Genomic DNA, 22,633 nt, shown 5'->3' on the forward strand with positions numbered 1-22,633 from the left:
GCTGCCTGTGAGGGTAGCACAGCAGCTTCAGGCAGTATCTCTGCTGCTCTGGTTCTTGGTCTGACAGCTGGTGGTACGGTTTCCTGTGGAACTGCAGGGGTAGCAACCTGTAGGGGGTGTTTCACTTCCATGGATGTGGCCTGCTTGGCTTTGCTGGGTACAAATACCACGGTGGGGACTGCTTCTGCTGGTGGAACATGGGTCTTGTCCCTTTTGTAGGCTGCTACAAACTTCTCCGGGATGCGATGCACATTCAAGGCATACCAGCCATGTAGCCCCTCGTGCCGTGTGAAGATGACGTACTCTCCCGGGTATAAATCACGACTGGGGTGTTCCCCCCCCCCCCCCCCCCTGTAGGTGGGACGCTACATCCCTCCGGCTGACAGAGGTCGGAGGTCCTCTGGGGGTCTGAGATGAAGCCAAACCCCCTTTCCAGATTGAAATTCAGTACCTGACCCCAGCCGGCCGAGTCCCGAGGACTGTAGTGCCCGGCGCGGGCCTTTTTCTTTCCGGTCCATGTCAGGGCCCAACACTGCCAGTCTCCGCTGCTCCCGCTCCCTCTGCTCGGCTGCCAGCTTGCAGAGAGTCTGCTGGCAGTAAGGCTCTTCCTCCTCCACCTCTTGGGGCTCGCCTCTACCCATCGTGGACAGGGGCACCACTGCCAGGGGTTCAGTTCCCCCCCCGGGATTAAAATCCCGGTCCCAGGCTAGGTCCAGCACAACCTGCCCGGACGTTGAAGCACAGGCACCCAGCGGTCTCCCAGTTGCAGGGGCGCCGGTCATACCTGGCACCTCTGGGCAGTGTTCCGTCTCTGCTACAGGCACTGTACGGTGGTGGGTGGCAGTGGTGGTTGTTGGAGCTGCCTGGTCAGCGGGCGGAGACGGTGGTGAAGTGGATGCTGACTCCAAGTCTGCAGGGGCCTCCAGTGGGACCTGCGCAGCTGTGATAGGTCCAGGCAGGAGCGCAGTCGCCATCTCCTCTTCAGCTCCCAGGCCCTTGGGTAACTCCTCCTGGCAGGCAGCTATGTCTGGCTGTGGAGCCAGGGTGGAGGCGGCAGCAAATGCTGGCGGCGATGTTACGGATGCCGCTGAGGTAGCAGATACTGCCAGTGGTGAGGCTGGTGCAGCGGTGACGGGTACCATTGGCGCAGGCCCCTCCTGGGCGCGCTGCAGGTTCATGGTCCACAGAGCCTCTTGTTTCAGCCGCAGACGGTGGGTCAGCTGGGCAATTAATTCCTGCAGCTGCTGGCGGTCCATCGTGGAAGCAGGATTGGAGCCTTCGGCTAGTGCGCTGGGGAAGACAAGCTCAGCCTCCTCATGCTCTTCAGGTCTCCATGCTGCTTCTAACATGGCGTCCTGGCATACTCCTTCCTGGGCTCCTTTCCCGCTATAGGGCTTCACTCCTCCTTCCTGGGGCGGCGTCTTCTTCCTCTTCCTCCATACCAGGCGAGTATACGAACCCCTTTGGGGATGGGCCATGTCGCTGTTGCATAAAAGTTCAGGCAGGTGAGGCCCAGGACAGTGCGCGCTCTTTTCTTAAGACCACCCATGTTGTCATGCCATTCTTCACCGTGTCGGTGGCCATTTTGAGAGTCCATTTTACAGTCCATTATTTTTTGGTTCTTTTGCACATTCTCAGCAATTTTAAGTCCAATAAATCTTCAGCACACGGGAGCCGGTGGTCCGGGCTTCGTCATCCTGTTTGTGACTCCAAAATGGGTCGCCCGCCAGGGCCGTGTGGTACTCTGTACCGGGCCGGTATCTCAGAGGGAAGTGTCACAGCGGTGACCCGGTCCATGGCCCTGGGCATCCATGTAAAAGGGGTAGAGTGATGGGGATAAAGTCATTGAGAGGATTCGTGATGCCACCTGTGGTTTCTGGTCAGTTTGACCAGCGCTGCAGGGTTGCCTCTCTGGGACAGATGGTGTCATGCAGCAATGATGATGTAGGGCTGTAGTCCCAGGGCAGAGTAGATGAGGTTGGCAAATGAGGAGATAGTGAGGAGGAGGAGATGGTGCAGTGTTATCTACAGAGATGTAGCAGTGCTGAGTGGGTTGGCGCAGGAAGAAGGCAAGGAGACAGAGGAATGCAGTTCCAGTTCTTTTACGCACATTCTTGGCACAGACAGGTGCCCGCTTCCATCCTGTAGTCTCCAGGTCAGGGGCTCAGCCAACTCCCAGGCAGATGGAATTAATCTCTCTAGCTCTCCCTTTCGTGTGCCTGTTCTGAACATCTCCTCACTAGCGCTAATGTGGCGCCCCCAGGAGTATGGTCACCACAGTGGCATTGCCTTCCTCCAGGGAGGGTGATGTCAGGCTTGGAAGCAATGAAGGGTCTCACTAGTAGTTAACCATAACCTGCAACACAGTTCCCACTCCGGGCCAGCAGAGGGAGCTCTAAACCAGAATTGGGGGAGGAGTGCTCTCTGGGGGAAATTAGTCAGTTCTGTGAGGAGGCTGAAGTGTGTAGACGTGGAAAGAGAAGCTGAGGGACTGAGCAGAGTAGAGAGCTCGTTCCCAGCTGGAGCGCATGATCTGGAGCCTGGTCTTCACGGTTGTATGGATACTAATGGTCCTGCAACAGAAACCAGAGGAATAGGAAGCTGTAAAAGCTCTATTCCCACCTAAGACTCGGAGGCACAACAGCAATGGGTGAGCCAAGGGAAGAGATAGAAGGCTACAGCTGTCTGCCATATGAGGTAGATCTGAGGAGGAACTTCAGTGTAACACAGTACTGGATGTACCTCGAGTAAGCGCTAGGAAGGAGACTATACAACCTATCTGCATAGAGAGATTCCGGAGTTGCTTCCAGGCTAATCAGCTCCTGTGCCATCTGTAATCTGGACCCTGGACTGCACTTACAAAGTAAAGGTAAAGAAACTACATTCCGCTGTGTCCTTGCCGCCTTTCTGCAACGTCTCCAGCACTGCTACATCTCTGTGCCAGACACTGCACCCTCTTCCCCAACACCGATCTACACTGCCCTGGAACTACAGCCCTGCCTGTGGAGCGCTACACCATCATTGCTGCACCACACCATCTGTCCCAGAGGATCTGTCTGCAGCGTCGGCTTAGCATCTTCATTGCCGAATACCACAGGTGGCGTCACGAATCACTCAAACTTTATTCCACCACTCTACCCCTTTTTACATGGGCGCCCAGGGCCATGGATTGGGTCACTGCTGCTGTGACATTCCTCTCTGAGAGACCGGCCCGGTACCGAGTACACCACAGCCCTGGGAGGGCGATCCACTTATACTGAAGTAATTTTGGTTGTGTGTTAAACCCAAGTTCCTCCTTTCAGATGTTCCTTTGAACTCTACTTGTACGGCAGACAGCTGTATCCTGCTTCGGGGACTCCTTCTACCTAGTCCCAGCTCACTCACATTGCTGTTGTGCCCCCCAGTCTTAGGTGGGAATAAAGTGGTGACAACTTCTATTCCTCCGGTGTCTGCTGCAGGTCTATCAGTATCCATACAACCTTGGGGACCGGACCCCGGCCATGCGCTTAGAACTTAAGGAAGGGCTCCGACCCTAGTCCTTAGTTCTCTTCTCCTTATGTTCCGTACTAAACTTTCTAACTTCTGGAGAATCAGGCTTTCTATTTCTCTTTCCCGTGCCAGCAGCACCAGGTCACTGAAGTCTGCTGCAGCACCTCCTTCACTCCATCCCTCTCTGGGGATTTTCTTTCACAGACTGACCTAGCCCTAATATTCTCACGCTCTTGTGCAGTCTAAGCTCCACCCACCTCCCAGCACTCTCCATGATCCAAGCAGGGAGCCACCAAAGGTGCTTTACTACACTACTATGTTGTGTGGGATGCAGGTTTTGGAGGCTGGTCATGTGTTACCATCTTACCTGGAGAGTGGGATACCACACCTCAGGAGGAGTTGCAGTACCTCTGTGGCGACTGAACCCTCAGGGGCACCACAAATGGATATTCGATTCCTGTTGTGGGCACTCTTACTCGAAGCACATCTTGTTGAGAAGGTAGATATCCATGATCTGAGACCTGTGGAATCAGACAGTCGATATTCCCATCACCTATTATAGCATTCTTGTATGCCAGGGTCATTCCATAAATATTTTATTGCATCTACATAAGGGTTCACAAATGAGCACACTTCTATCAACTTCCCAAATAAAAATGCATAGCCCTTGTGTTCATACTTGTATGGAATTTAAAGGGTCTGCATTGCCCGAATCATAGTCTTAGTGAAGCCCCTCTTATTTACATCAGAGAAGCCAGATCCATGGATAATCCTTTTCTGCTCCCAGCGGGCGTCACTCTTGTCTCAGTGGAGCTGCCTCTTCGATCTCGTCGTTGATCCTCCGAGCTTCCTTGGCCTCACTGAGGCAGCGCGCCATGATGAACTCCAGAGTAATGTCTCCTGACTGCTGCTGGTGGTGGTGGAAAGAGACAGACCCCTACCCTGCAAGTCACAGACCTGCTGCTTCTCCTTGTAAGAAGGGGGATTGCTGTGCAGATTAGGGGGAGACAGACTGATGAGACGAGAGATCCCTTTAAATAGATACATTGGAACATGGTGTAGAAGTATGATAAACTAGCAGTCCTTAGTCCATGAAGCGCTACAACTCCTTCAGTCAACTGATCAGTGCTGATGTCAATATTGATAACCTATTATAAGGCTAGGCTATCAATATTAAATCCTCAAATCAATTAAAAACAGATGTTTAGTGCATTTGATGTGCATAGAAAGAGCTAATACACAATGCTGTCAGCAAAAATATTCTATATCTATTATGGCAGCACGGTGGCTCTGTGGTTAGCACTGTATATGGTGGCTCTGTGGTTACCACTGTATATGGTGGCTCAGTCAGCACAATAGCTTTGTAGCACTGGGGTTTGGGGTTCAAATCCCACAGAGGATGACACTTGCAAAGAGCTTATATGTTCTCCCAGTGTTTGTGTGGGTTTCCTATCACACTCCAAAAACCTAATAGGATGTTAAGATTGTGGGGACAGTGTTGATGATGTATGTAAAGGGCTGTGGTGTAAAAATGAACCTGTCACGTTGTTTTGCCGTTATAAGCTGCGGCCACTGCCTTTCGGTGCTTATCTACAGCATTCTAGAATGGTCTAGATAAGCCCCCAATCTGATTTTCAAGATAAGAAAAACATGTTTTATTATACTCGCCCGAGGGCAGGGCAGTCCAATGGGTGTCGCACGTGTGGCACCTCCCTTCATGTGATGTCATCTTCCTTGTTCCGTGTCGCGCTCCTGCGCAGGTGTACTGATCTGCCCTGTTGAGGGTGGAGCAAAGTACTGTAAGGGGGTGAAGAGTAAGAAGAGCCCAATGGAGGTTACCTTCCCTGCTCCTTATCCAAAGCCACTTAACCAGACAGGTTTGCTGGGCGGGGAAGACTTTCTGCCCTGGACATAGTGGACCATGTAACTGCTATGGTCAGAGAGGAACAGGAAGGGGGAGTGGACCAGGTGGTGTGCACGCAGAGGGCATGAAAGCAGCCTGCAACACCACACTCCCAGAGAGAGGACTCCCCGTCAGAGCACAGAGGCTGAGAGAAGAGCAATGGTGAGAGCTGTAGTTGAGTACATGGACTCTGGAGTCTTCATCACCAGAGGAGACTGCTCCTGACAGTGCAGGGACAGTGACCCGAGCGTGTAGCCCTGGTGACTTCAGTGGCAAGCTGCTCCTCCCTGCATGGAGAATTTAACCCCTATTAAAAAAAAAAAAAAGCCCTTTAACCATTGGTCTCTCTGATCCGTGGTGACATCAGTACCTGCACATTATTACAGTCCTGCAGTGCGCAGGTGCTTGGCCTCTCTGACCTTTCCCAGCTCCTGTGCACTATAGGGCATATCAGTACGCCAGCACAGGAGCGCAGCACAAAGCAAGGAAGATAACGACATCGCATGTAGATGGGAGGCGCTGGACCTGCGACGCCCACCGGACTGGACCGCCCCTCGGACTGGACCGCCCCTGGGTGAGTATAATATAACTTGTTCTTTGTATCTACAGCTTTACAGAATGCTGTAGATAAGCCCCGAAAGGCGGTGGTCGCATCTTTTAGTGACAAAACAAGGTGACAGGTTCCCTTTTTAATAAGAATATTATTTATTCATTGGTATTATGCTGTCACAATACCAGGATCTGAGGATCTTCTGTTTCGAGGTCAAGAGCTCTCTGATGCGATGTTGCTGCCTGTCTCGCTGTCTTCCTCTTTTGACACTGCAGTGTTGTGGATAAAATATTTAAAAAATAAATTTTTGGCACTCAACTTGAAATGATTGGTAGAATTTTATTCGCAGTCATAATAGACGTTTCGGTCAATTCATTCTGACCTTTCTCAATATACTGCAACGGTACAGAAGTTGAAAAGAATATATAATAATAAATCAAAACTATGAACAATAATGTATGATCATCACATCAAGAAATAAAGACCTCAAAATCATGTGCATGAGTGGTGGGAAGACCTAGATATAAAATGTGAACAAGAGGTAAAAGTCACAGAAAACGAAAAAAAGGAGGGGGGGGAAATAAAGTATGAAACATACCCGACTGCTCTTGAGATGTAGAGAAAAATTGTGTGGCAGATATCTAGATTTAAATATATGTTCATGTCAGTCAAAACAAGAAACCGGGGTGAGGTAAATGTGTTCAGTATATGGGATCACTTACATAAAGGTATAACAGGGAGCAAAAGGGTCCGTGAATCAATTGCCTACGGTCCGAATGAGGCCTAAGTCGATATGAAAAAATAAGCCTTGTTATATGTTGACTATGGTAGGAGCATCGGTTTAAATATATATAGCAATCTGTGTATGAGGAAAATGACCAACCTGTGGTATATCATACAAAATTTCGTATGGCCTGCGACATGTGTCACTGGTATAAATGTACCTAGGCAATAAATAAGGTGTAAATAGATCTCTCCAGATCATACATTGATTGTTGAAAAAAATATATTTACAGAGAATATATACTGAAAACCGTACCATATATGTCTCTATATGCAGGCTGATGGGACCTGGACCATAAATACACTAGAGATAAGTCTGTATGTCCCTGATCATGATATCCTTGTAAGTACTTGTCAATTCAAATCTGTATTGCCCTGTAATTTCCTTTTTCTATCTGAAACCATGATCAAAAAATACGTCTTAGATGTCTGGCTTTCAGCCAGAATAAGTCATAAATATCTGACATTCAGCGTAAAAGAGCATGTCCCAAGAAAAATGTGTACCCACCATCAATGAACTTGGTAATGAGGCCCGGGTCCAGAACTCTGATTACCAATGCGATCTATATAAGAGAATGTGGGTCAAAATGCGTCCCTACCGAAGGAATGACAATATGTGAAAAGGTAAACTAGTGAGGTCCCTTACCAGTAGTAGATAGTAGTGTCTCCTGCCACAATGTAACTCGGCATCCACCGCTTGTTCATGGGCAAGGTGACAGTGGAAGGCGCTCATTTTTAAACATTAGGGGCGGGACTAACAATCCGGCCGTAAAACCGGAAGTACGTCACCGGAAGTGACGTCGCGCTATGTGATAGTGTCAAATGACACTCGAAAGGGAATGTAAACATGAGATCCCTCATGATAAGTAGTGTACATGGCACAATGGCACAAACACAGACATAGGAGTGTATGAGAAATGTTATTTATTGGGAAGAATACGATATTTAGAGCAAACTATAATGTACCGTATTTTTCGCTTTATAAGACGCACTTTTGTTCCCCCAAATTTGGGGGGAAAGTAGGGGGTGCGTCTTATAATCCGAATATACGAGGTGTATGTGTATATATGTATGTGTATATATGTATGTGTATATATGTATGTGTATATATGTATGTGTGTGTGTGTGTGTGTGTGTGTGTGTGTGTGTGTATATATATATATATATATATGTGTGTGTGTGTATGTATGTATATATATATAATATATATATACACACACTGCAGGGTCCAGGGGAGGTGGGGGCAGCTTTGGAGCGGTGCTGTGAGCTGGTAAAAGCTGCCGGAGGGAGCCTTTGATCTCCTGCTCCCGCTCATATAATATGCACTGCCGCTGTCCATCACCATGGTGCTGAAACCACACCACGGTGACTGGCTGGGGGAGCGGCGCATATTATAGCTGCCTGCGCCTTCCTTTGATCGCACATGATCCCCTGTGTTAGATATCTCCCCCATGCTGCTGCCCATAGTAAAATAAAAAACTTTCCTTACCTCCTCCAGCGCTGATCTCCCAGTGTCTCGGCTGCCGCTGTCATCAGGCACGCAGAGATGATATCACTCTGCTGTGCTGATCACATGACCGGCACTGAGAACCAGGAGGTGGAGGAGGAGCTCAACCACACTGAGGGAGACACGAGGAGGGACAGCGCTGAGAAGGTAAGGAAAGAGTTTATTTTACTAAAAGCAGCAGCATGGAGGCGATATCTAACACAGGGGGCCGTGTGTCAGCCACAGGGGGCCAGTGTGTCAGCCACAGGGGGCCAGTGTGTCAGCCACAGGGGGCCAGTGTGTCAGCCACAGGGGGCCAGTGTGTCAGCCACAGGGGGCCAGCCACAGGGGGCCGTGTGTCAGCCACAGGGGGCCAGTGTGCCAGTGTGCCAGTGTGCCAGCCACAGGGGGCCAGTGTGCCAGCCACAGGGGGCCAGTGTGTCAGCCACAGGGGGCCAGTGTGTCAGCCACAGGGGGCCAGTGTGCCAGCACAAGGGGGCTATATTCAATATAAGGTGGCCATATCCAGATTAAGGGGGCTAATTTTAGGATGGGGGGGCTATGAGGGACATATACCCTATATGATTTGTTAGACGGACACTGGCATTATAAGACGGACCCCATTTATTAAAAAATTCTCTATTCCTTCACCACATTTGGGGGTGCGTCTTATAATCAGGTGCGTCTTATAAAGCGAAAAATACGGTATATATAAGGCAGCGGGTAAGGAGATAGGAGAAATAGGAAAACGAGATGAGGAGAGGTCAGGGATCCAGAAGGAAGGGTCGGGAGGTGACAAATTGCATGTTGTCTATTCAATAGCGACGGCTCTGTAAAAGACAAAACTGTATGTCAATGAACATATATAAAAAAAGGATATGTATAAATGACTACATAGTAGTAGTATATCAGTGTTTCCAATGTATAATATATATGCTGCAGAATATACCTGGTAAAACACAAAACTATGCATTACCCATGAGTTAAGTATCTATAACGTCTTCACATCGGTGAAATAAGTCCGTTAGGGATTTGCAAATAATGAAGATACCCCATTGTTATAAGTTCAAATAAAGGACAAAAGATCGTATTCCCTATTGAGACCCCTTGGAGATAGAGTCTCCAGCTCGTGTATCCAGTAAGCCCCTCTCTTTTTTAGAGTCTGGATCCGGTTCCCCCCTCGTCTTGGCAATGGGATCTGTTCAATAACCTGGAATTTCAATTGGGGTATCGTATGTCCTGCACTAATGAAGTGATGGGGTAGGGGTAATAATGTGTTGCTGCATCTTATGGTGGACTTGTGTTTACTTATGCGGTCTTTTATGGATTGTGTGGTTTCACCAATATAAAGGAGGCCACATGGGCACTTGATCAAATATACCACATACGACGTTTCGCAGGTGGAATAGTCCTTAATCTTATAGCGTTTACCTGAATGTGGATGATGGAAGTAATTCCCCTTGAGGACATTGCTGCATTGATTACAATGTAAACATGGGTAAGTACCGGTTCTTGGTTGTGATAAGAACCTCTGTGTGGAGGGGCGTGGTCCTGATCCTATATCAGCTTTGATCAGAGTGTCACGTATGTTACGAGGACGTTTGTAACACGGTAGGAAATCTTGTTGAAATTCTGGTATATCAGGATGTGCTTCCCTTAAGAGATTCCAATGTTTCCTAATCGTATGGTGGAGGATGTGAACATAGGGATGGAACGTGTGAACAAAGGGTGTGCGCCCAGTAACGGGTTGTTTGAGTGATGGTGAGGGTTCTAAAGCTTGATGTAATACATTAGGGGGATAGCCTCTCTCCCTAAATTTCTGAAACATCTCCTCCCTTCTCACATCATTAGTAACTGGATCCGTGACAATGCGTTCTAATCTTTTGAATTGAGAACGTGGTATGGATTTCTTTGTGGATGGTGGGTGAAGACTCTGGAAATGAAGTAGACTGTTACGGTCTGTAGGTTTTATATATAGATCTGTACTGAGTACCCCCTCTCCATCCTTGATAATCATGGTATCAAGAAAACTGACTCTATATGAGTCCATAGTAATAGTGAATCTAAGGCCCGGCCAGGCTTGATTCAGTGTGGCAAAGAAATCTTCCAATGTGTCAGGTGGACCTGTCCAAATACAGAACACGTCATCAATGAATCGTTTCCACATAATGCAATGTGTCATATAGCGGGGATCAGGATACACCACCTCATCTTCGAAGGTGGCCATGTATGTGTTAGCATATGGGGGCGCTACGTTAGACCCCATTGCGGTCCCTTTCGCCTGTAGGTAGAATGTCTCCTCAAAAAGAAAGTGGTTTTTGGTGAGAACCACTGTGAGTAATTCGAGGCACATATCGATCATATCAGGGTGAAGACCCGACCGTGTCAGCAATTGTCTTACACATTGAATTCCCTGGTTATGGGGAATGGACGTGTAAAGATCTTTGACGTCAAAAGAGACCAAAATGGACTCTTTGGGTATGGTACCAATGTCCTTAATAATGTCGAGAAAATCACCCGTATCAAGTAGAAAGGATTGTGCTTTCCGTGTCAATGGGGTTAATATCTTCTCCAAGAAGATTGATATGGGAGATAAGATCGATTCAGAAGACGCTACAATGGGTCGGCCCGGGGGGCATTCTAAACTCTTGTGTACCTTCGGAAGCATGTAAAATACCGGTATAATAGGATGTGTTTTTATCAGGTATTCTTTTGTTTTGGAGTCTATGACTCCCTTTTCATGATAAGTAGTGAGAATGTTGGATATGATGTCACTAATCTCTCTTGTTGGGTCGTGTCCTAATTTGATATAGACTGATTCGTCGCCAAGTTGGCGAAGGGCTTCCCTGATGTAATCAGTCTTATCCATCACAACTATAGCCCCACCTTTATCAGCAGGTTTGATGATAATGTTATTGTCGCTACGTAGGGTCTGTAGGGCCTGAAAGTCTAAGTTAGTTAGATTGGAGGGGAAGTGTAGTAAACCATTATCAGTATCTCGACGGATTTTCGAGAATGCCTTCCCCACAAATTCAATGAAGGATTCAACAGCATGGGAGCTCTGTGGCGGTCTATAGGAGCTTTTATTCCGGAGGCCCAGATCTTTTATAGAAATCAGGGGTTGTCCCTCGGAGGGAGTGGGGTCACCACTCCGAACACTCATGGCAAAATGTGTAAGTAGTCTAATGCGACGAAAGAAGCGCTGTAATTCCATGTCAAGATCAAAGGTACTTAGCTTGAAGGATGGGCAGAAAGACAGACCCTTCTGTAAAAGGTTGTATTCTGCAATGCCAAGGGACCTTGAAGAAATATTGATGACTAACGAGCTTGTACCTGAGACCGTGTCACTCTGTAGAAGTCTGGACCTCTTCCTTCGTTGGCTACGGCGTGGCCTCTTCTTCTTGGACGTCGTCCTATTTCTCCTATCTCCTTACCCGCTGCCTTATATATACATTATAGTTTGCTCTAAATATCGTATTCTTCCCAATAAATAACATTTCTCATACACTCCTATGTCTGTGTTTGTGCCATTGTGCCATGTACACTACTTATCATGAGGGATCTCATGTTTACATTCCCTTTCGAGTGTCATTTGACACTATCACATAGCGTGACGTCACTTCCGGTGACGTACTTCCGGTTTTACGGCCGGATTGTTAGTCCCGCCCCTAATGTTTAAAAATGAGCGCCTTCCACTGTCACCTTGCCCATGAACAAGCGGTGGATGCCGAGTTACATTGTGGCAGGAGACACTACTATCTACTACTGGTAAGGGACCTCACTAGTTTACCTTTTCACATATTGTCATTCCTTCGGTAGGGACGCATTTTGACCCACATTCTCTTAGATAGATCGCATTGGTAATCAGAGTTCTGGACCCGGGCCTCATTACCAAGTTCATTGATGGTGGGTACACATTTTTCTTGGGACATGCTCTTTTACGCTGAATGTCAGATATTTATGACTTATTCTGGCTGAAAGCCAGACATCTAAGACGTATTTTTTGATCATGGTTTCAGATAGAAAAAGGAAATTACGGGGCAATACAGATTTGAATTGACAAGTACTTACAAGGATATCATGATCAGGGACATACAGACTTATCTCTAGTGTATTTATGGTCCGGGTCCCATCACCCTGCATATAGAGACATATATGGTACGGTTTTCAGTATATATTCTCTGTATATATATTTTTTTCAACAATCAATGTATGATCTGGAGAGATCTATTTACACCTTATTTATTGCCTAGGTACATTTATACCAGTGACCCATGTCGCAGGACATACGAAATTTTGTATGATATACCACAGGTTGGTCATTTTCCTCATACACAGATTGCTTTATATATTTAAACCGATGCTCCTACCATAGTCAACATATAACAAGGCTTATTTTTTCATATCGACTTAGGCCTCATTCGGACCGTAGGCAATTGATTCACGGACCCTTTTGCTCCCTGTTATACCTTTATGTAAGTGATCCCATATACTGAACATATTTACCTCACCCCGGTTTCTTGTTTTGACTGACATGAACATATATTTAAATCTAGATATCTGCCACACAATTTTTCTCTACATCTCAAGATCAGTCGGGTATGTTTCATACTTTATTTCCCCCCCCTCCTTTTTTTCGTTTTCTGTGACTTTTACCTCTTGTTCACATTTTATATCTAGGTCTTCCCACCACTCATGCACATGATTTTGAGGTCTTTATTTCTTGATGTGATGATCATACATTATTGTTCATAGTTTTGATTTATTGTTATTATATATTCTTTTCAACTTCTGTACCGTTGCAGTATATTGAGAAAGGTCAGAATGAATTGACCGAAATGTCTATTATGACTGCGAATAAAATTCTACCAATCATTTCAAGTTGAGTGCCAAAAATTTATTTTTTATATATTCTCTGGTGTGGGAACCTTTTTTGTGCACCATTTCAGCTGTGCCACGGTATACATGTGGATAAAATATTGACTGGTTAACAACAAGTATGGTGTCTATGTACTAACTGAACTATAAACTCTCACTATAACATGTCCAGCAGACATTGTAGGATTACTATATGAATTTTATTCTATTACTGCTCAGTCTCTGACTAAGGTCTTACTCATGCGTCCATGTTTAAACACACAAAATGGTATCTGTGTCATTGGTGTATGGTCAGTGTAAGATTTTACAATAGGGGTATATGCACACGTTGCCTGGGGACTACGCATGCTCAGATTCAGATCTAGTCTCCCGAGATCTTGGGACAAGATCTGAATCTAAGCATGCACCGCCCCAGTGGCCATTTTCGCAGAGGCCATCGCATCACTGCAATGGAGCTTCGGGGGCTTTGATAAAATGCCGACGAAGCCCCCCCTTGCTGCACAGAGCCACCGCCCCAGCACAGAAATCCACACCGAGAACTGCTGCCACAATGAGGTAATAGGGATACTTCCCGGTGAGGTGCCCCCTCTGCACCTTATCATCGGGACCACTCCAAACCCCCCCTTCCCCCCACTACCATACGCAATAACCGCAGATTGCTCCGCACCTGCCCTATAAGCCTACATCCGGTGTATAAGATGACCCCCAGCTTTTAAGATTTTCAAAGGTTAAAAAAAATCATCTTATACGCCGGAAAACATGGTATGTCCAGGGAGATCTCTAAAGTATGATGTCCAGCGACAGGTGACCTATAATATATAATGCTCAGGTAGTAGATATATAATATACAATGTACAGTCCAGGCAAATCTATAATATCTAATGTCCAGCTAAGACCAGAGGCAGAGATGTATTACTACACTCCCACCCATCTCACACTATCTGGGACTGGGAGCAAACATTGCCAGTGCTGCTGCTGCTGCTACCATTCACTCTCTGGGGCCATCTCAGAGCGAACATTGCCGCTGCTTCTGTGTGTGCTCCAGCCTCCAGGCAGAAACGAGGCTGAGGAGTCTGAGGGAAGTGGTGAGTCTGACACAGCCATGCAGCAAGCAACGCATGGTAGGGACATCATGTTTCCTTACCTATGTGTACTGCTCTGCCACTGAGAGGGCCAGGCCAGCAATGTGTGACAGTTTCCCAGCCAGGTTGAGAGACAGCCAGGTGCTGCTGTTCCACCTCAGCCCCACGCACTGCCGGTAAGTGGACTGGTAGACTAGTGGTAGCAGGGTAACGTGGTTAACAGTCAATAACCTTCCGTGCGGGCATGAAATTAGGCTGTGACTGAGCAAGGGTGACTCTGCCGCCCCCTATCTTCAGGGATGATCATGCACCACCGGACTTAAAAGGTGCCACCCCACCCCTCCCCCACATCCTCCCATCCTAGGCATGTGCCCTCAAGTGCCTAATGGCAAGAATACAGCCCTGCTTCCTGCAGCACAGTAACATTCTGGGATGTAGAAATGAACGTGGCCTTCTGTCCTTCAGAGTACAGGCATATCTTCTCTAGCCAGTCTTATCTGTTATGGAAAGAACAAAAATAAGCAAATTAGATAAGGCAGAACTAGAAGTTTATCAACAGTTCATGAGTAGAATATAGAAGAACCTTACCATCAAGTTTTTAGTAACAGAAGGATTGGAAAGATGTTTTAACATCAGCACTGCCTGGAGGTAATGAAGATAAGGAAAGGATGCCAACATCTGAAGTGCGATACCAGATAACACATGTGTAAAAATACTCATACATGGGGTCTTGCCACCCTCGGCACATGGTGGCAATCAAAAGGGGTCCTGTGCACTGGATTCAACCTGCGTAAAAGGAAAAAATATTAGTAAAGGTTACATTTTCTAAAACCACAACATCAAAAATTCCACAATCTGCGGTGTAAAACTGAGTGCTACTTGCCCTTTTTACTTTAATTGCCAAACTCCTGGTTGATCTCCCTATAAATGTCTTTAATGCCTTCTATAAATGCCTCAGCATCCTGTTTTAGGCCTTCAGAAAGGTTGTTTGGAACTTGAGGAATTGCTGAATATGGCTAGTCTCTTTTTTTAAAGTGCTGTTTGATGTCTTAATCTTAGAATAGGTGCTAATAAAAGCTTGTGTTCTCCAGGTCTTTCAGAAATTCCATAGAGATGTCCTCTGGGTTTACAAAGTAAAGATAATGAGAAACTTTTCCATTGTAAAATTGAAGTATATATATGATTTAAAGATGTTCCTCTAGGATAGATCTCAACGATCATCATGGAATCAAAGTCAAACTCAAGTAAAACCAAAAAGGTCTCTAAGATTTGTTCTTTTCTAATAGTAGCATTAAAAATTGGAGCTGCACAGTATGATTCCAGTATAGCAATATTACATCCGCAGAAGCAGCACTCCTCCACTATCCCACGCCGGGATCTGCTGCAGACAGAACCAGGTTTACTGACATGGAAGCCCCAGTTAGTGAAGATGAATTGCAGCATGTCCACCAATTCCGAGCCACAGAGCATCTCCCGGGAGTGAGACCTCGTGCACTGAGCGTTGGCGACTCCCATGTAGAGCGTAAACACCAGAGACAAAGTATTACCTGATAGTGAGCGGTACGGCCATCTTTCTCACTAACATTGGCCGTTTTTATTTTTTTGCAGTCTTGGAGATACATGACTGTCAGTGCCAGATATTGACTGTATGAACGCATGCAAATGTATTAACAGCTCCCAGGGCTGCTGACAGGACTTTGCACTGTGGAATCTCAAACCATGTAACAGCCAGTTCTGATGTTTAAAGAGAATATGCAGGGCAGGAACCATATATTTTTTTTTTTCCTCCAAATGTGGGAGGAAAATGGCGGTGTCTTATGGTCTCAATGTAGCTGTCGGACACATGGTGGTGAAGTGGGCTCACTGCTGATGCTCAGCTTGGTGTACGGCAGTAAGAAGCAAGGGAGGCGGGAGCTCCAGTGTCGGGGAGTTAAATAAAAATGAATATTCACTGCTCACTATGCCTTTATGGGTGAGGGGATCAGACAAAATTTAACTCACTGATGCCAGAGCATCTGCCTCCCTTTTTTGTGTACTTTGAACACCTGGTCACATTGGAGCTAAAGGGGGGTGTACCAGTGGTGAGAAGCAAACCACATTGACCATATTTATTGCTACAATTTTTTTTTTTTTTTTTTTACCTATTTTCCCTCCTCTAAAACCTATATGCGTCTTATGGTCCCGTGACCTTTTAGTGCAGAAAGCACGATAGTTCAGATACATTTAACCTAAAAGTATCATATTTGCCATCTTCCTTATGCTTGATTTGGCAGTCATTTGTCAAATACTTTGAAGCTTTCCAACACTGGGGAGTCCAGGTCATGCATCTTGTAATTGCTAGCCTCGGCCAGATTCTTCCGGAGGGTGGAGCTCCTCCTGAAATGGACAACAAAATGTTATGACACTACCACCAGAAGATCTTCTACCAAAACAAATTATCAGCATTAAGCAGGGATAATGTCTTGGTCACACGGGATGGCCTGCATGTTGAGGCTGCACAGTATTCAGAAAAATGGCGGCACCGTATAATAACTGCACAGGCACAATAAGATTTCCCAGTGGACTGTCACAGAATAAGATGGTGATGAATCGGAGGTAAAGGAAGATCCGACGAGGGCTACAGGCAGCAAAACTTTTTTTTAAGGCTAATTTCACACTAGCATTCTTGGGCGCAGGGTGGCCGCTAAGCCTCGCCCCTGGCTGCGCCCCCTCCGGTCAGTGTCTCCTCTGATCGCATGAGTCTGCATGTGATCAGCGTATCCTATATTTAGCGTTGGATACGCTGATCGTGCGCTGGTCTGATTTTGCTGGTGCTGCGCCCTTTTTGCGCTGCGCCCAGAGCACAAAAATGCAACATAGCATGTTTTTGTGCGCTTGGCGCAGCTCCAGCAAAATCAGACCAGCGCACAATCGGCGTATTCAACGCTAAATATAGGATACGCTGATCACATGCATCCTCATGCGCTCAGAGGAGGAACTGACCAGAGGGGCGGAGCTAAGCCACGGCCCTGCGCTGTGCCCAAGAACGCTAGTTTGAAACTAGCCTAAGGCAAGTACACATAATGTGTATAGATGGTGTCTGGGGCCAGAGCACCAATCTTTTACCCACACTTCCAATAGTCGTTTTGGTTCTAGGCCCCGGCCACATGATATTCTGAATGAACCCTGAACTTGTAAGTCGGTCTTCGCTCATCCCTGGTGTTCAGAGTTTTAAAGGAAGAAGTGCACTTCCCAGCTTCTTCATCCTCAGACATGTACTTCATCAGAAAATTGCCCAAGAATATACAAAACTATTTTTAATCTGTATAAAAATGTATATCTTCCTATAAAAGACATACATGTTGTATATGCTGGATAAATTACCATGGCACATTTCAGAAGTCATTGAATAACCTAACTGCAGTGCACATATTAGAAATGTTAAATATAAAAAATGACTAATGGCCTAGAAATGATCAAATTACTTTATTAACATCTCTAATAGAATACAATTGACAAATTATTTTGCAGATGGTGGAAAATTAAAATCAATAAAAATAACAGTGTGAAGTTGAAAGGATGGAGAATAAACTAAAGGAGCAAAATCAATTCATAACAAGTTGTATATTTGAATGTACAGAAATGGCAGCGTCAGATTAGTAGCAGCACGGTGGTGGTAGTAATAGATGGATAGATAGCATGAGCACGTCATATATCTATATCTATCTATCTAACAAGTTTGTATTATGGAATGTCAGTCAGATATGCTTATATATAGGATAATATGGACAACAAAACGAGATGCATAAGAGGTTTATGTAGGAAAGGGCACCAAAAAACTGTAATATATCAAATGCACTATATGGCGATAATAGTATATCAAAAAGCAGTATCAAGTTGGCACGTAAAAATTGTGCTGATGTATTTGATAATTAGAATAACCAATAGATACAAAAGATAAATATGTAAAAAAAAAAAAAGAACCAGAAGCAGTAAGTATAACCAGCACACTATATGGCTATGATGCAAAGTATAGCAGTATCCAATCAGTATGAAGCTGCACTATATGGCAATGCTGTGTATAAGGGTAAAGTATAATGTGCCAAAGTGCACATCAGTATAGCCAATGTACTATATGGTGGTAATACATAGTGTAATGTGCTAAAGAGTACAAACCTGTAAGATGTGTGCGTATACACTCAGATATTTTACAGCACTTTATTGCTATTATTACTATTATTCATTTTTATAGCGCCATTTATTCCATGTTGCTTTACTTCTCTACTTGTGTGCCTTTTACTGCTCATCTTTATTGTACTTGTCTTTGTATGCTCCTTTTTCACATGTAGAGGACCCTGCCCGTGAGGTCTCAGTCTACAGGGGATAGGTGTGGATACACTAGGAGCTGGTCGTGCGGCAGTTCAGTAGACTTGGGATCATTGCAGGTTGTAGGCTTGTCAGAAGAGGTGGGTCTTCAGGTTCCTTTTGAAAGTTTCTGTGGTAGGTGAGAGTCTGATGTGTTGGGGTACAGTTCCAGAGTGTGGGGGAAGCACGGGAGAAAACTTGTATGCAGTTGTGGGAAGAAGAGATAAGGGGGGATTAGAGAAGGCGATCTAGAGAGGATTGAAGGTTGCATGTAGGTAAGTACCTGGGAGGCCATGTCACAGATGTATGGAGGAGACAGGCTGTGGATGGCTTTGTATGTCAGTTAGGGTTTTGACCTGGAGCCTCTAGACAATACTAAGCCAGTGAAGGGCTTGGCAGAGGAAAGGCTGGGGAATAACAGGGAGACAGGTGGATTAGTCGGGCAGCAAAGTTTAGGATAGATTGGTTCTAGAGAGGAGGCCAGAGAGAAGGAGGTTGCAATAGTCGAAGAGGGAGATGAGGGCTTGCACAAGCATCTTTGCAGTTTCTTGGTCAAGGAATGTACGGATCAGGAAAATTTTGAGTTGGAGTAGGTAGGATGCAAGGGCTTGGATATGAGAGAGAGGGCAGAGTCAAGGATTACACCGAGGCACCCAGCATGCAGTACTGGGGAAAGTGAGCAGCCATTGATGTTGATGGCTTGGTCTGATGGATGGGGAGAGTGATATGGGGGGAGAAAGATGATAAATTCTGAGTTGTCCATGTTTTAGTTTTAGAAAGCATGCAAAAAAAGACGAAATGGCAGACATTGTGTGATTTTGGTCAGCAAGGTGGTAATGTCATGTCTACATCTGTCACTGGCGTAGAGATGATACTGAAAACCATGGGATTCTATGAGCTGTCCCAGGCCAAAGGTGTAGATGGAGAAGAGTAGGGGTCCAAGAACTGAGCCTTGGGTAACACGACACATTGTGGGCAAGGTGAGAAGCTGGTGTGGGAGCATGATACTGAATATTCGGTCTGTTATATATGATGAGATCCAGGATAGGGCCAAATCTGTGATGCCAAGAGATGAGAGGGTCTGTAGTAATAGGGAATAGTCCACTGTGTCAAAGGCAGAAGACAGGTCCAGGAGGAGGACAGAGTAGTATCACTTGCTCTTCACGGTTTGTTAGTCATTGGTGACTTTAGTTAGAGCGGTTTCAGTTGAGTGAAGCCTGATTGTAACAGGTCAAAGAGGGAACAATGTCTAATTATACATGGGATCCTGTCCCCATTAGGAAGATACATGTGCTTATAGGAAAGTCCATCCACCATACCTACAGACACCTAAAATTACAATAAATATAAAAAAATGTACCATCAGGAGGGCGTATTCTTGATGCGTTGTGGCTTCATCATCCAGAAGTCTGGAAAGAATTCCTGTGGGTATGAAAACTTGCTATTCTTGAATTAAAGAGAATCGTACGAGACGATGCTCAGTTTTTCACCAGTTTCTGCTTCTTCGCTTCTTCCACAGCTTGGTTTAGCTCTGCTTCATCTGCAGATTTTTTTTTTTTTCAATATTTGTGCAAATGTGCAGATGGCTTGTCATGAAGCTTGATGCATGTGTTGCAGGCAAGGAGATTGTGGTTAGCAGAGGCCATCTTCACTGTGGGGTAGAATTTGAAGAATAAGTCTTGTTCCAGAAAGTCAGTAGGTCCAAATGCCAAAATAGGAAGGAGCAGAGGGCAAACTTCCAGTAGTTTTAGGCAAGTGAATTGACAACATGGCTTATGCAGCTCTGTGTATATATACAGGTACTATGGCCAATCAGATTGAAGGTAGAAAATTAAATTGCCACAATTATTTATTTGTAACAGAATCCTGTGTAGTCAGTTGGATGGAGATGTAAATTGTCAATATAGTGAGTGATAAATCAAGGTGTTAAATTGGGTCCTAATGTTAATGAATTGAGCAGGTCTATCAGTGTGAAATCCCTCATTTCTTTGTCTTCCTTTAAAATGATCTTTCAGTATTAAGACTTTTATATGCCCTTCACTGTCCAGGTCCAGAGAACTTTTTTCCCACAGGTGTCTCCAGCATCACTCCCCAGAATACTGCTGTCAATTTAGGATATAAAGGTATTTACATTGATTTTCTGGCTGACACGATACCGCAATATCATTTTTATTATATATTATGTTAAACAAAATACAGAATAGAAGTGAAAATACTCTATTGCCATCTACTGTTAAAATTTTTTTTCACATATACTAATTTAAGTGTAATGTGCATCCTCTGTGTATTCTCATTGGGGACCAATAATGCGTCTTCCTTTTTGAACCTTTACATTCTGTTAAATGAGCACAAGATGGAGATACACGGGAACATTTGTTAATAAACTTTGTCTTCAGCTCTGCTGTGGTGCCAGATTTATGAGATGAGCTTGGCTCACTGGTGGTGTTAGGTGACATGAATCAAGCTTATAACATAAATATAGGACCCAGTATAATAAATTGCAGTCTTTAATAGTTACATATGGCCAAAAGTTTGTAATGACCAGAGGTCCGATTGAGATCCATTGTGTCACAAACCGAGATTGAGGCAGAAATACCAAGCCTTTACTCAAACAGCAGATCAAGTAGAACTTAGTATATGGAAGAAACATATTGAATCCCCTTATACAGTACACTCACTCAGAGCTGAAATCACTATGTCAATCCAAGGTTCCCTGAAGAGTGTATTACACGGAGATTTGAAATTTACATAACAAAGGTCAATTCTTGTACTCTGAGAACAGGTGTAAATCTAATGTAGTGATATCAAGGGACCCCCTGGAATGGCACAGTCAGTATAACCTACCAAAATCTACAATAACAATACATGTAAATATAATATGTAATACAAAGGTCCTTAAGCACTTCAACTAGGGATACCTAGGTATCTGACTATGGTACCTTTAACCTGAGGTGAGTCTCCTCTCAGGCATATAGATTGCGTAGGCTGCAGCCAGTCCCAGATCTTCGGTGCCAATCAGTTGCAGCAACACAAGGTTCCTCATCTTGTTGGCTGGTGCCAAGCCCAAACGCCAGCAACTTATAGTCCTGTAGCCTCAAGATGCTGTCTCTCCTCCAGTAGTCCTTCATGAATTCTCCTAGAAGCAAATGTGCCTGTTTTTGTATAAAATCTGTCTAATATTGCTTCTCAGCTCATCACAGCAGGGACTCCACAGTCACACAGCTCTCAGGAATGCACTGTCTTTGTTCCATAGCAAGGTCTCAGGCTCCCAAGATGAAGAGTTGCAGTACAGTCTCATACAGCGTTCAATCTTTGCTTCTCACAAGCTGCTCCACATAGTGTCCCTCAGGGCAGTCTCTCTTCTCTTCTGGAAGCTTCCCTTTACAGCTCTAGCCAGCCAACACTGGGCCCCAGCACACAGACTCCCAGGCACTCGCAGCACCTGCTCTTAGCTGAAGCAAGCAAACACCACAGGGTCCTATTGCTCTCATGGTGTAATCACAAGCTAATAGTGTGGTTTTTATGTTTTAATAAAAAAAAAGTGTTCATGTAACTCAATTAACTAAGCAATCCATTAACATACAAAAGCTAGAAATGTCTTCCCAGGCACCAGACAAACTGTTTTCAGAACTTCAGGGGCTGATGAAGATGATTGCTTGATCCGTTTGTATTTCATAAGCCTGTGCACTAGATTTGCTCTGAGAGGGGTCTGATATCCATGTAAAGGTTCCCTGGCAAAAGGGATGTACAAAGAAATCATGGGCCCTATAGCAGAAGGTCTAATTGGGGACCTCCTCCCAAAAAATGTGGTTAAATCACAGAAGACCTTGTATTGTGAAGCTACAGCCTTTACTAAGTAATATTCATACTATTGAAGCCCCTAGATTCTCTCGCATTGCCCACATAAAGTATGATGCCAACAAAAGTGACCTCAGTATCAGTCCCCAGACAAAGCTTCATTGTATAATTGCTGAAATACTGTAAAATGGCCCCATCATAGCCCTTCAAACAGTAGAATGGCCTCCACATAGCCATGTAAAAGGTAGAATGGCCCCCACGTAGTTCTGCAAAAGGTATACTGGCCCCCATGTAGCCGTGCAAACCATATAATGGCTCAC

General features: G+C 45.3%; 1 pseudogene; it reads right to left on the reverse strand.

The window, feature by feature from the left end:
• The window catches only part of LOC141098653 (guanine nucleotide-binding protein G(q) subunit alpha-like), a 120,033-nt pseudogene that overhangs the window by 3,077 nt on the left and 94,323 nt on the right, over positions 1-22,633 (reverse strand).

This window comes from Dendrobates tinctorius, unplaced genomic scaffold (assembly GCF_039654945.1).
Source record: "Dendrobates tinctorius isolate UK_male_01 unplaced genomic scaffold, ASM3965494v1 ptg000093l, whole genome shotgun sequence".
Lineage (NCBI taxonomy): Eukaryota > Metazoa > Chordata > Amphibia > Anura > Dendrobatidae > Dendrobates > Dendrobates tinctorius.